Source organism: Hyaena hyaena, unplaced genomic scaffold, assembly GCF_003009895.1.
Source record: "Hyaena hyaena isolate Hyena2069 unplaced genomic scaffold, ASM300989v1 scaffold_53, whole genome shotgun sequence".
Taxonomy (NCBI): domain Eukaryota; kingdom Metazoa; phylum Chordata; class Mammalia; order Carnivora; family Hyaenidae; genus Hyaena; species Hyaena hyaena.
The window spans coordinates 1-15,094 of NW_024080686.1; positions in this window are offsets into that span (position 1 = coordinate 1).

Below are 15,094 nucleotides of genomic sequence, written 5' to 3' on the forward strand. Positions count from 1 at the left end.
ACGGAGGACCAAGGGGGAGAAGAAGGGCGGAAATGGTGGGGGAAAGGGAGAGAGGCAAAGCATGAGAGACTCTTGAATGCTGACAAAAACTGAGGACTGATGGATGTGGGGGGGGTGGGGGGGATGTGCATGGAGGAGGACACTTGTGGGGATGAGCACTGAGTGTTGTGTGGAAACTAATTTGACAATAAACTATTTGTAAAAAAAAATAATAAAATAAAATAAATAAATAAATAAAAATAGTTTTTAAAAGAAAAAAAAAGAAGGAAGACATGTGATCAAGACTACAATTCCACGTGTAGGCTGTGGAATTTGGGCTGATACAAATGGTGAAGAATGAATAGTTAATCAAAAATAGAATTTTGACATTAAAAAAAGCGAACAAGTCTATTTTATTTGTACAGAATAGTATTTTAGCCCTCTTTTAAGTTGCTTATCAGTTTTGAGCAAGTCAACAAATTAAGTCATAATTAGCCTTCAAGAATTTTAAAAATGGCATTTAAAAATATTTAGTGTATTTTAAAAATGCATTTGGTGGGAACACACTAAAGTCATGACTCATCTGGTCCTTCACTGATTTCTCTTGACACACTTTCTGATCATCTTCTATAAGCCAGGCACCATGCCCGGAGAAAGGGAGATCACAAAATACAAAAGTGATTAGTACAAAATCCCTGCCCATGAGGGGTCTGCAAACTAGTCAGGGACCCCTTAATATCACCAGGTGTTATAGGAAGTGGGGGAAATAGACTGACAATTGCCTATTATTCTTCAGCAAAATGGAATCACCAATGTCTTGGCTTCCCTTTAAGAGTTAGAGTAATTAGTACTGACTAGCTGCTAACACAATGATCAAGTCTGCATGACTCAGCACAGTTAAGTGCTTATTCTCAGCAAAGGACCCTGCCGCTCCAGGGCTCTCCTCTGTCTGCAGCTTTGCCAGCGGCACAACCTGGAATCCAGGACCAGGCGGTAAGAGAAAGGGAGCCAGAGGCAGCTCAGGAAACATTTGCTTGCTTGCTTGCTTGTTTGTTTGAATATAATTTATTGTCAAATTGGCTAACATACAGTGTGTAAAGTGTGCTCTTGGTTTTTGGGGTAGATTCCCATGGTTCATCGCTTACATACAACACCCAGTATTCATCCCAACAAATACTCTCCTCAATGCCCATCCCCCATTTTCCCTCCCCCCCCCACCCCCCCATCCACCCTCAGTTTGTTCTCTATATTTAAGAGTCTCTTACGGTTTGCCTCCCCCCCTCTCTGTTTGCAACTATTTTCAGGAAGTGTTGTGAGCCTAGTCCTGAAACTGGGAGACTTTGCCTCCTCACAATGTTCCACTGACCAAAATGTAGTTATATGCCCTGTCCTAACTGCAGGGGAGGCTAGGAATGTATTTTTCCTGGATGCCGGGAAAAGTCACAAGGTAGGGCACACCAATCTGCTCTTGCCACGACACTGTCTCTTCCAGAAAGTAGAGCAAAGACCTGCAAAATAGACGATACTCACAAGCATCCTATTTAACCTTAGTAATTTGGAAATCATGCATCTTTATTTTGTTTTATTTTTTTTATAAAAGATTTGAACCAAAAATTCTCTTCCTGAAAATATAGTGTTATGTCTGTATTTCTATCATATGCTGACTAATAAAGCAATGTGCCATAATGGTTGCATCAGGGACCTTGATGTTTAAGAGATAAGGGTCTCCATACCATCACTGCTACAAGGTTCAGTCTCCTTATTATACAGCAGGGGTAATAACTCTACTTACCTCACAGGGTTGTGAGAATTAAATCAGTTAAGGAACGAAAGCAAGGGCAAAGCCATATTCTATCCAATGGGAAAACTGCCATTTCCAAGAGCTAATTCTTTTCCATGGCCTTTTAATTTTTTTTTTAATTTTTAAGTTTATTTATGAGACTGATTTATTTTGAGAGAGAAAGCGCGAGTGGGGGAGAGCAGAGGAGAGGGAAAGAAAGAGAATCCAAAGCAGGCTCTGCACAGCACAGAACTCAATGCGGGGCTCAAACCCACCAACCATGAGATCGTGATTCAGACGGAAGTCAGACGCTTAACTGACTGAGCCACCCAGGCACCCTATACAGTTGCCTTTTTAAAAGTTTCTTACAGGAGCATCTGGGTGGCTCAGTTGGCTAACCGTCTGACTTCAGCTCAGGTCATGATCTCACAGTTCATGGGTTCAAGCCCCACATCAGGCTCTGTGGAGCCTGTCTTCCGATTCTGTATCTCCCTCTCTCTCTGACCCTCCCCTGCTCATACTGTCTCTATCTCTCTCTCAAAAATAAATAAAACATTAAAAATTAAAAAAAAAGAAAGGCCTCTTCCATGTGGAGCTGACACCTCTAAGAGCTTTATCTTTCCACCAAGGTCCATCTCCTCTCTTCCATCTCAACCTCTTCAGGGACAGAGAGGGACCCAAGACCGCTTATGCTCCCATGGGCCAGCCCTCAGCACAGCTTTGCACACCTAAGAAAGCGACAGGATCTGATTACATTAGGACTCAAGTTGGGCCCTTTTCCTTGTTGGCTTAGCATAAAATGTGATTTCCTGAAGTTAAAATCTTGTCGCTTTGGTTCACGTAGCTGAGACTTCTTATTAACTTCTGAGATGGGTTTGGGGGCTGGATATATGCTACACACACTTAAAATGGATCCATTCGGTTACTCTGGCCAGGACTCCACTGGGTCCTCCCAAAGTAGCCCTTCTCTCAGGGTTACCCAGGGGAGCATGGGTGGCCCTTAGATAAATGCGGAACTGTTGACTGCGTAAAGAAGGAAGTCATAGGAAACTCCTAGCTCCTAGCCTAAGCTCCAGGTCCCAGGTCCCCTATGCTATTATTAAATATTTCTTGCCCCTTATTCCAACCCCAGCCCCCAGGCATGACTCTTGCCCTGCCGCTAACCGCCTCTCTGTAACTGCATGTCACATGGGGTGGAGGTGGAGCTCAGGGCCATGCCAAGGCCGCTGCCTGCTGTGGACTAGCCTCTGGTCTAGAGGAGAGGGGGCGGGCACAATGCTGTCTTACTCAGTTGATGGTAATGGGCCAGCAGACATCCATCTGGGGAAGCATGAGACAAAACCAAAACCACAATCAAAGCCTAATCAGTCCGTCTCTTCCCGAGTCTGTGGGCAATGATTCCCTTTTTTTCCAGGCACTATACCCTCTCTTCTACCTTCTGTTGCTGCCATGGGAATTTTGTGATATATGGGTATTTGCCATGTGATATTTTTGTTCCCAAATATTTAGGAATTGACAGAGATTTCATGTATGTGTATCCTACTAAGTCATCCAACAAGTACTTTTATTGTACCATCTTTGTGCCAAGGATAGTTCTAAGCATTAGTGGAACAAAATGAAAGGAGAAAAAAGTATATCAATATATGTATACATATATATATATATAAATTTTATATTTGCAATTTTTAAAGAAAATCTCTGTAGTGGATAAATGGGAAAGCATGAAAATTCCCTTGACATATGGAAAAAAATTCAATAAATAAAAAATTAAAAAGGCATTTTCTTGGCCAATAATTAAAAATATTCAGATGAGAAACCACCTTGTAATAGCAGTTGGTTATCAATACTAGGAGAAATTAGCACACATGCACGCGCGCGCACACACACACACACACACACTCACACACAAGTAGTCACTCCAGTGTTGATAAATCTGTGCTGAATTTGGTATAAACACTTCCTGAGGATACTTTCCAGGCCAAAAGAGTAACAAGAAGCCAGAGTCCTTTTAGGGTTATTGCTTTCCTGTGACCAGATGATCCCATCATTTAGAATTTTCCCTAAGGAACAATGTAACAGAAGTAAACATCTACTCAAATGTGTTCACTATAGTGTTGCCTAAAATAATACAAAATTCTTCACCAATGATTGGTTAATTATTGTACATGAAAGCAAAATATTTTTTCCATGTGAAAATAGAAAACACTTCCATTTGTTTTTATAAATTTAAAAAGGCAATATACAAATAACATTTTCCGATGATTGCTACTACATAAAAGAAGTCTTTGCATAGACAATGACCAGGATAAAATACGAAAAATGACATTATCTGTTGCATGTGTGTATTGAGATAAGAGCACATTTAATTCTTCAGAACACTATCTAATATTGCTGCATCATCTTTTCAATATACAAAGTAAATAGATACAAGGATAGAGGAAATGAAATTTACCATAGGCTGAGCAAAGGATTAAAAAAATGATCAGTGGTGGGTGAAGAAAAATGGAAGCAGTCCTCAAGCTTGAAAATACAATACAGATAATTTCTTGGTAGAAAAATAGGAATTTTCTGAAATTAACCAGGAGCCCACCTGGTGAGATCTAGAAGATTTCAGCCAGCTTCCTGCCCAGTCCTTGGTACGGAAATACAGAAATGCCCAATAATGTGTGTTTCTGGTGAATACCGAATGCTTCTGTAAAATTGCTCCAACACTGTAAAATATATAGGATTTTAAACATGGATCGTGGAGAAAAGAGCCATAAGATGCCAAGCATGTCTCAAGGTTACTTTCCAGGTTCCAAAGGTGGCAACTTGCAAGTGACAGCCTAAAGGATGAGAGGAAGCAGCCTCGACCTCACACCATCCCCTTCTTTCAGTCCCTACCCGTCCATCCTTCTTTCACTGCCCAACCCCCAGTACGATCTAAGCCATGTGACTTTTTTCAACATCTGCTTCCTTTCTTTTCTTTCATAGAAAGCGTGCATGAATAATCAGAGCACACTGCTGCTGTTAATTGTAAAAATCATTAGTAAACTTCCAGGTGCTGTTTACTATATAAGCATTGTAATTTTCTATCCTAAAATCAGCAACTCCCCCACGTCATTGTCCGCCCTGGGGCATGAGCTCTGTGTGGCTTTGAGGCTGTCAAAGGCAGTTGCAGCCCCATTTACTGGGACTGAAAGGGATCGATCCACACCTGCGGTGTTTGAGGCAATAATTCCTAATATTAACCAGACCTCATGAGGAGCAGACCCTCTTGCCAACCTCCTCATGATTCAACACTTCGCAATCCATGCGAAATCACTGAAATATGCTGTGATGGACTGACTCCCTCCCCGAGTTCCTTCTCCCCCTCTCTGCCTCCACTCCACCCCGTTTCCCAAGGGTTCTGGAGAGAAACCTATAAGGAAGAAAAAACCAATCCAGACACCACTGAAATCGACCTAGTGAGCCGAGGCGCCTCGAGATTTGTGATTGCAAATGGGTGAAGAGGAAGAGAAAATTCAAGAGCCCCAGAAAGTCTGCCCCAAGAGGAAAGAAGAAATGTGAATATTTTACTGAAAGAGAAGAGCATCGCACAAAAAGCCAGGAACTTGCCCAAAGCCACACAAACACTGCCTAATGCTTCCGTTACACACAACAGATTACAACTTCCATCTGTTTCCTTGAAGGCACCTGTGGTTTTCCTCAAAAGATTCAAGATAAAAGGAAACAAAGCTTGAGTTTACGTTTTTCCCAGGTAACACAGGCATTCCTGAATGCACCTGCTGTTCTTCCCTTCGGCTCACAATCCCCACAATCCCCCAGGCGGGACCCCGTGCGGCAACCCTGCAGGCTGGTCTGGCTGTTCCTTTGCCTACACTCTGTAGCACTTCGTATGTTTACAGTCACGTTACAGTATGTTACAGTCACGGCCATTACCTTACTGCACTGTAGCATGTGTTTGTGAGCCCCTATTTCAGGGGTGTTCAGAGCGCCTCTACGGAAAGCAACTTCCCTTCTTAGTTTTCTGTTCTTGGCCTAGGATACAACACCTGCAAGAATGAATAAAACCTACTGATAGAGGTTTACTAATACTGAACACTCTTGATAACTGTTAGAGACAGGAAGTCCTTAGAGACTCGCTAATCCAACCTTAAGTTTAACTTCCTCATCTGAAGCATAAAAACATTAAGCGCCTATGCTGACCTGTGTTTTCAGTTTGGCATCATCACTGCCCCCTTCTCTAGCCCTCACTAGGTCCCCTAGAAGAGCCCTCGAACTGCATCTCCCAGAATCCCTTGCCCCATAAGTGTTCAAGTGCCTCTGACCTCAGAAGGGAAGCAGGAGTCAGGATACTCTGGCAACAGGGGCGCCTGAGTGACTCAGTCAGTGAAGCATCCGACTTTGGCTCAGGTCATGATCTCGCGGTTTGTGGGTTCGAGCCTTGCGTTGGGCTTTGTGCTGACAGCCAGCTCAGAGCCTGGAGCCTATTTCAGATTCTGTGACTCCCCCGTCTCTGATCCTCCCCTGCTCACGCTGTCTCTCTCTCTCTCTCTCAGAAATAAATAAAAACATAAAAAAAGATTTAAAAAAAGAATTCTCTGTCCACAGTCACAGCTAGAGGTACAACTGCACTCGCCACTAAGAGTCCAGGTGGAAAGTGGGTTCCCATCCACTTCTCAGAAGCTTCTGCTCCGTTAGTGTTCAAGCAGAGAACTTTGGCAATGGTTTTACATTCTTTGTTACCCCTAGCCCTTCTAAATGGTTTGTCAGGTTTTAATTTCATGTATTAAAATATTCCTATGAATAAAGAGTCATCTTTTCAATAACTGGTGCTGGGTCAATAGGATGTCCATGCTGGAGAGAAATGAATCTTGACCCTGTGCCTCATACCATCCTCAAAATTCAAACTCAGATGGTTGTGGATCTGGATGTAAGTAGCATAACAATAAATGTTTAAAAGAAAACATATAATAACTTCTTTGTAACATTGGGGTAAGCAAACTTTCAATAACACACACAGACACACACACACACACGTTAGCCATAAATGATAAAATTGATAAATAGAACTCCATTAAAATTAAGATCTTCTGAATATCAAAATATACCTTGGAGAGAAGTAGAAAGCCTGCCATGGAGTAGGAAAATATATTCGTAAGACATATATCAGAAAAAGACTATCCAGAATATATAAAGAACCTTTAAAAATCAATAAGAAAAAGGCAGACACACTCCAGTCAATAGAAAGACTTGAATAGGCACAAGAGAAAACAATATTTGAATTGCAAAACCCAGAAAACAAACAAGTTAAAAGGTGCTCAGCTTCACTGATGATCAGATAAATACAAATCACAGGAGAGAAAGTCTCTAACTTAAAAGACAGATAAAACCAAGAGTTGCATCTAAACTAGAATTCGTATGTATGTAGGATTCGTATTCTATGTCAATAGACATGTCCCTGTGTATTCCCTAAAAAACATACCTTCAAGCATATTCCCAGCACCAATATTTGAATAGGTTCATATTGGAAAAAAAAAACCCAGACCTACTAATCAATAGTGGAATAAACTGTTGCATATTCATAAATGGAATACTATAAAGTGATAAGAATGAAATAATTATCATTTCCCCCAACAGATGGATGAATCACAATCAAAAGAACTCAGATGTAAAAGAATACATACTTCGATAATTTCATTTGTATAAAAGTTAAAAATCAGAATGCATAATCTGTGATTTTAGAAGTTAGGGTAGTGATTACTCTGGAGGAAATAATGGCTCAAGAGTGGTTATTCTTGAGGGGTACAGGGGTTACATTTTGTGAATCTGGCTTCTTGTTGCGTGGCATATTCAGTTTGTGAAGTTTCATTGAGTTTCACTCTCAATATTTGTGGATCAATATTTATGTTCATAGTGAACATAAAACTTTAGATAAATGCTTACATTAACAAACCTCTGACTAGAGAGTGGCATCTAATTTCCTAACAGAGTAGATTGCTTGAAGTTCACAGATAATAATTTTCAGGGCCATGATTATGAAGATGATGATGAAGGTGACAATGATGGATATTTTCAAGTACAGTGAAAATGGTGTTCCTCTTCATTAGGTGGTAGACAACAGGCTCGTGATTCTACTGACCTCATTTTAAATGTACCTGGGTGGCTCAGTCAGTTAAGCGTCTGACTCTTGACTTTGACTCAGGTCATGGTCTCACAGTTCATGGGTTTGAGCCCCATGTAAGGCTCTGCACTGATAGTGTGGAGCCTGCATGGGATTTTCCCTCTCTCCCTCTTTCTTTGCCTCTCACTGGGTTGCTCTCTAACTCTCTAAATAATAAATAAATAAATAAATAAACTTAAAAAATAAACTTAAACAAATAAACATGCCACCTTGATAGCTTCCTCATTTTAATCTTATACTATCTTAGGAGGTGGGAATCATTATCCTCATTTCACAGATGGGGAGATTCAAGTTAGCCAATTTGTTCAGAGCCACCCATGTGTGTCAGTCAGAACTATCTACCTCAAAGTCTGTCTGATACCAAGTACCGGGAATTTCCCGTTTTAGCTTTCTAAAGTACCATTGGTCTCCCATTTGTATTTCAGAAGTTATTCTGAGTCTGTACACATTAACCCATTCAAACCATTGCTAATATTGGCGGTGATATGCAAGTGTTGGAACGTCTTCGTCTCTGCTCAAAGATGGCAAAGATCTATGATTATTGGATCTCTGCCCTCAGCGTATAATATCCATCAACCACTTTTCTGTGGTTCCTTGTAACGACCTCCATCAAAATGTATAACCCAACAGACACAAGATATGTCCCTCCTGCATCACATCTTTTTCTCAGGAAGAGCTTAAAAACATTGTAGGTACTAGACAGAAACAAGAACAATGTTTGGGGCTGATGGCTGCCTATGGGTCTTCTTACACAGAAATGTCTTCTGGTCACCCAGCAAAACTAGAACATTGTCAGTCTCGGGAATCAGGTGAAACACTGGTTCCTCACTTGAAAAAAAAAATGAAAAGAACTAATACTTACAGGGTTGCAGGAAAGAATTTGGTAAAATGGGCATTCTAACCACCCACTGCAAGGAGCCAATGGGAAACCAGGTAAAGGAATTCCCCCTTGAAAACCTTCCATCTCTTCTGGATAATAGAAGGGAAGACTGAGCACTCAGTGAGGGCTTGGAAGAGCTGTACATGATAGGAACTTGCACTTGAGATGCAGTTGGCCATTTTCCAGTCCCGGGTCAACTTCCTCTCCTTCCCCTCTGTGGCAATTCTCAATACTCACCAAGATCCTAGTTTTTCGCCCAACTTCCTTCACCCTAGTTCTGGCATTTAATCATGGACTCCTATTACTGGGGTTTGAGGCCAATGGGCCATGGCCAACGCCGAGGCCCACATGCTTACAGAGAGTTTCACAGCATCCTCAGCACCTTTCACTTTTCTTGTGCCCCAGAGGTGGACGACGACCTTGTGTTCTTGGAAGACAAACCCTCCCTGTGTGCCCAAAATGCTTTCCCAAATTCTTTCCAGGCCTCTTTCTAACATCTTTTAAAAACTCATGTGTCTTCAGTACTGTCTTGTGCATCCCTCTTGAAGTGAAGTGCTCTCTCAACTGACCTCTCAAATCTATTTCATCATCTAAGCCCTCTCCCCCATCTTGTCTCCAAACTTCTTCGATGGTCATTCTCACTGGTTTGAATACCTGTCTTCCATAGAGCAGCCAAGCCCGCACCCTCCACCTTGCCGTTCCTGCCCCCCGCCATGCCCGTGTAAGTTCAAAATCCACTGAGGACACATCTTTGTGTATCAACGGGGCCTCTCCATTCCAGTGACACTGTGGATGGCTTCCTCCTTCTTGGGTCCATTCGTTTCTGTGACACCTGGTCTCCAAGTACTCTTCTGACTTGCTGGCTGGTTGTCCTTTCCAGCTGAGCTCTGTGTCTTCCTGCACCTGCATGTTCATGATCCCTGGATAGCGCCTTTTAGATCCCTGCACATACCATTCAGATAACCTAAATCTTTATTTTTATTTATTTACTTTATGGAGAGAGAGAGAGAGAGAGAGAGTGTGTGTGTATGTGTGAGTCTGCGCGTGCATGCCCAAGTGGGGGGACGTGCAGAGACAGAGAATCCCAAGCAGACTCAGCAGAAAACCCAACACAGGGCTCAATCTCATGACGCTGAGATCATGATTTGAGCCAAAATCGAGAGTCAGACACTTAACCGACTAAGACACCCAGGCGCCCATGAACCTTTTTTATTATTGCCAAATTTTCCCACAGAGCTCCAAATTTTCTTACCCAGCTCTTTGCTAGATATTTTCATCTGAATATCCAGACCTCATCAGTAGTGAAGACCATCAGTTGAGACAGGAAAAGAGACAAGACTGACAGCCTACAGAGGACATTTGTATCCTCCATGCCTAGCACAGAGCATGTGATTAATAAATGTTTGTCGAAAGAAAGAAGGAGGAGCGCCTGGGGGGCTCAGTCAGTTAAGCGTCTGACTTTGGCTCAGGTCATGATCTCACGGTTTGTGGGTTCGAGCCTCGCGTGGGGCTCTGTGCTGACAGCTCAGAGCCTGGAGCCTGTTTCAGATTCTGGGTCTCTCTCTCTCTCTGACCCGCCCCTGCTCACACTGTCTCTCTCTCTCAGAAATAAATAAAAACATAAAGAAAGAAAGAAAGAAAGAAAGAAAGAAAGAAAGAAAGAAAGAAAGAAAGAAAGAAAGAAAGAGGGAGGGATGGAGGGAGGAAGGAAAGAGGGAGGGAAGAAGAATGAGTAGTGAAGAAGGCTCAGAGATACTTCGATGACACCTCTTTCTGGCCCACACCATTCATCACTGCAACGTCATCCAGCCACACGTGGGACCAAACGCCATGCATCTGCCACCCAGTTTCAAAGTAGAGGATGAAATTAGCCAAGAAGCATGACTGCCATTTCATGTGGATATTCTTTTGCATGTTGTCATTAGTTAGATGTCTTCTTTTTTTCTTTTAATGAAGCTTCTGGCTTCCCAAACAGCTATATAACAGAGAACATTCATGAAGAGACCAGGGCTGCTCATAAAAGGCCACCTCGGCCGTGCCCCAGTGGCTGGGAGGGCCAGGCCTGGCCACAGAACAGGGGCTGTAACCATTAGGCAGCGGCTCCATGTGGAAAGGAAAGATTTGCTGGATCATGTATTTTTTCATAGTGATTATTTAAGGCACGATTTCTGTTTATGGTCCCAGGACAAATTGTAATCACCTTTGTTTACCTCCTTTTCCTTCCTTAATTAACCGACAACCTATTAGCATACATTTTTTTACCCCAGGGGTATTAATTATACATAATTTATATCATAAGCACTTATTTCGTATCAGTGGGATGAATAAAACATTTACCTGCTTATAGCTACTTGAGGTTAACATTTTTATATAAAAAACTCACCTGAGACTTCCAATCAAATTATCGGATTTTTAATTTTCTGTTACATAATGATACTGTACTAGTCACTGCAGCGTTTTCTTCCACTCAGTGTTAAACAATCGTTTTAGCAGAGTGCTGTGCCGCCAGCATCAATTCACCAGTAATACATGCTTTGCTGCACAGTGAGATCTAAATAATAAAAACGGGAGATTTGCAAATATGGAAGCTGGATCCGTATGGGATTGGAACACCGGTACCAGCACCACTGAGGTTACGACCACCTCTAGGCTTCTAGGATCATAGCTCCTGAGAACCAGAGGGGATCCCCAAAGTCAAAGGGCAGCCACATCCGTCTGTCGTCTGAAAGGTGAGGACTCTTAGGCCCGGGGAAGGCAAATGCCTGGCAGGAGCCACTCCATCAGCAAGCAACTGCCAGAGCTTGGGACGCGGTGTAAATCTACGGACCTTTTCCGCCCACACAGGATGCTGCTCTTTCCCCAAATGTGGCAGAACTGGAATGTCTGAGTCGGGTGTGGTCTCATGGCCAAAGGTTTTGAAACAAGATGTGCATGAATCAGACATTAGAGAAGAAATTTCACAGGTTTTTCTCCAGGTGTACGGGACAGTTGGGGGGGGGTGGGGAGTGTGAGATGTTCTCCAAAGACCAGCAAACCTGCCGGAGTGTCCCGGAAGACCTGGATCCAGCTCCAGCCATAGGACACAGGCTAGCCCTTTCCTAATTCCCCTCTCCCCTTCCCACCACACTTTTGCCCACTGTCTTCTTTCTCTGAATGCATGGATGTTTCAGACTGTGAAGACTGATCCCTTCCAGCTCTGAATATTTACTCATCAACTACGGTTCCGCAGGAACCAGCAGCAAAGATAATTACAACACAACCCACCATTTCACCAGGGAAATCCTCTTTGCTCAAAGGGAAATACAGAGGCTTTCAGTGGTTTTGTGATGGAAGCAAAGAAGCATGTGTGCGTGAGACCGAGCAGGCTTGTTTACGACCCGAGCGTGGATGATGGAGAGAAGAGGAGAGACGCTGAGGGTGATAATGACATGTTGGTGATGAGCCCTCTGCTAGGTTCTCTTTCTCAATTCCTCTTTCTGTTCTCACGTTCTCCTGGAGCAATGAGTATGATGATCCTCATGTTGTAGATGAGAAAAGACTTAAAGGTTAAGTGACTTGTCTTAAGGTGCAGCTGTTGCAGGAGACAGAGCTGGGGTTTGAACCAAGGTCTAGATATTTTTAACATCGAGGCTGTTTCCATGACACCACATGAACAGCAAGAAAAAACGATAACAGGTGTTTAGGTAGGAATGCTGAAAAAAACCTTTTCCCCATGTTATTCACACCCCAATTTGGAAGTATAAATGCTGCGTCTTTAATGTATTCTACCATCTTGCCTGGAAAGAACAAAGCATATTTCTCTTGAATAAGTCTTTTTGCATCACTAACGAGTTAAGGTGGCAAGAAAACACTTGATGTCAGTGTTGGGGAAGAGTGAGAGGAATCTGCTCTTTGAATCTCCCCCTCATAATGCAGAAATGGTAACAAAGACAGAAAGAAAAATGTACCAAATGTGAGATGTCCCAGAGTGTCCAGGTAGACCGAACTGCCAGGCCCAATGGGATCTCCAGTGTTACCCTTGCACATTCCCCCCCAGGGCATCCAGCCCAGCCACAGGGCACCCTTGCCACAGCTCCAGACACATCCTATCTCTTAGTCCCTGGTGAGCACACAGCATCCAAGGCTGGCTAGCATTCAGAGCCACTAGGCCCATGCTCTTGTGCCCAGCCATGAAATGTTGGGAGTTCTTCAAGGCTCTTCCAAGGTTCCCATTTCTTTGTACTCCATTCTGTCTTCATAGACAATATCGTCCATGCCCAAGACATTGATTACCATGAACCATTTCATGGTAGATCCCATCCTCTAGGAACCTGATATGTGGTTCCCTAAGGAGGTCTTAAAACCACCAAAAACTAGAGTGTACAAGACCACACTCCCTGCACCACAAAACTTAATTCATTAAAAAATAAAGAAAGAAGAAAAAATTGGTTCCTTCCTAGGTTTTCTTATCTTACTGAATGATATCCTTTATCCATTTGCTCAAACCAAAAGCCTGTCTCCTCACCATATACAATCTATTGCCTACTATTTTGCCTCCTGAAGAGATCCTGAGGCCGTCCATGTTTTCCAACTCCACTGCCATCACCATGAACACGGCTATTAGTATCACTCATATGGACTCTTGCATTCACTTTCTCATTGTTGTCCACAATCTTGAGAATTGCCCCCTCCCTCTGTTTTCTGAACAGTAGCCAATGGGATTGTTTAAAGATTCAAATCTGATGATCTCAATCTCCACGAAAAATAATGGGAAAGATCTTTTTAAATTTGGAGCAAAAGTAGAAACCATAAAGGAAATATTGATATAGTAGACTATATAAAAATAAAGTATGTCTGATGACAAACCACTCTAAATAAAGTTAAAGATGAAAGGCACACTTAGAAATTTAGACAAAGTGCTAACTTTCTTAAACTAAAAAGACATCCTAAAATAAACTTTAAAAGTGACAACCAAACAGAAAAATGAGCAAAGAACAGGAGCCCCACATTTTCATTTTGCGCTGGGCCCTGACAATTATGTAGTGAGTCCTCACCACCAAGGTCGTGGGGCACTGTGCCACATGATTTCTAGTAATTTCTGCAGCCCCAATTCTGACCAGAAGAGCCAGCCCAAGTTTCATCACCTCCTAAGATCTTTTTTTAAAAATTTTTAAATAGTTTATTGTCAAGTTGGTTTCCATATAATACCCAGTGCTCATCCCAGCAAGTGCCCTCCTCCATGCCCATCACTCCCCTTCCCCTCCCCCCATACCCATCAGTCCTCAGTTTGTTCTCAACATTCAAGAGTCTCTCATGGTTTGTCTCCCTCCCTCTTCCCCCATATTTCTCCCCTTCTTCTCCCCTACAGTCCTCTGTTAAGTTCCTCCTAATCCTCCTATACGTGCAAACATATGTAGCTGTCCTTCTCGGCCTGACTTATTTTTTAAATATTTATTTTTTGAGAGAGAGAGAGACAGAAAGTGTGAGCCAGGGAAGGACAGAGAGGGAGATAGAATCTAAAGCAAGCGCCAGTCTCTGAGCTGTCAGCCTGAAGCCCAATGCGGGGCTCGAGCCCACATACAGTGAGATCATGAGCTGAGCTGAAGTTGGATGCTTAACCAGCTGAGCCACCCAGGCAATCCAGTCACCTCTTAAGATCTTAAAATTGTGATTACCCCCAGGAAAATGGGAATACCAACAAAGGGGGGAAACCCTGGCATGATGGAACTAGGTTTTTTGATAGGTAGGCATAAATTCAAAGGCCAAATTGTTCTAAAATATTAAATGATAGCAGTTGAGTACCTGCACTTGGAGACTGAAACCCTCACCCATTTGGGGTGATGCACATAAGAGTCAGGCCTGCATCTTCACCTCACAAAGCTCATCATAAAACCAGTATGAGAGCACGAGCACAAGAGAAATGAAGTATTAGTATCAGGATTCCACTAAAAAACAGGAATAGTAGAGATGCCAAAAAGAATGATAAAGTGTTTCACAGTAAGCGTAAGTGCTTGAATAACTTACAGAAGCATGTGCTTAAAATATTAATGGTGATAAAACCAAATAGTGGCAAGACCGTGTTTATTGTGCTTTCACTTTCTATCAAGGCTAGCACGGGGACTGGCATGGCCGGTAACGACATTGAAGACCTCACCCTGGATGTTGGGTCAATTTGCTCGGACTAGCAACAGCTCATTCAACTCAGTGGAGAAAACTCTACCTGGACTGTGTAGACAAGCAGACAGTAGTGTAAGGAGAGGTGAGTGAACTACAAAATCGTGATAGTTAAAAAACTTGATATCCCTCCCCA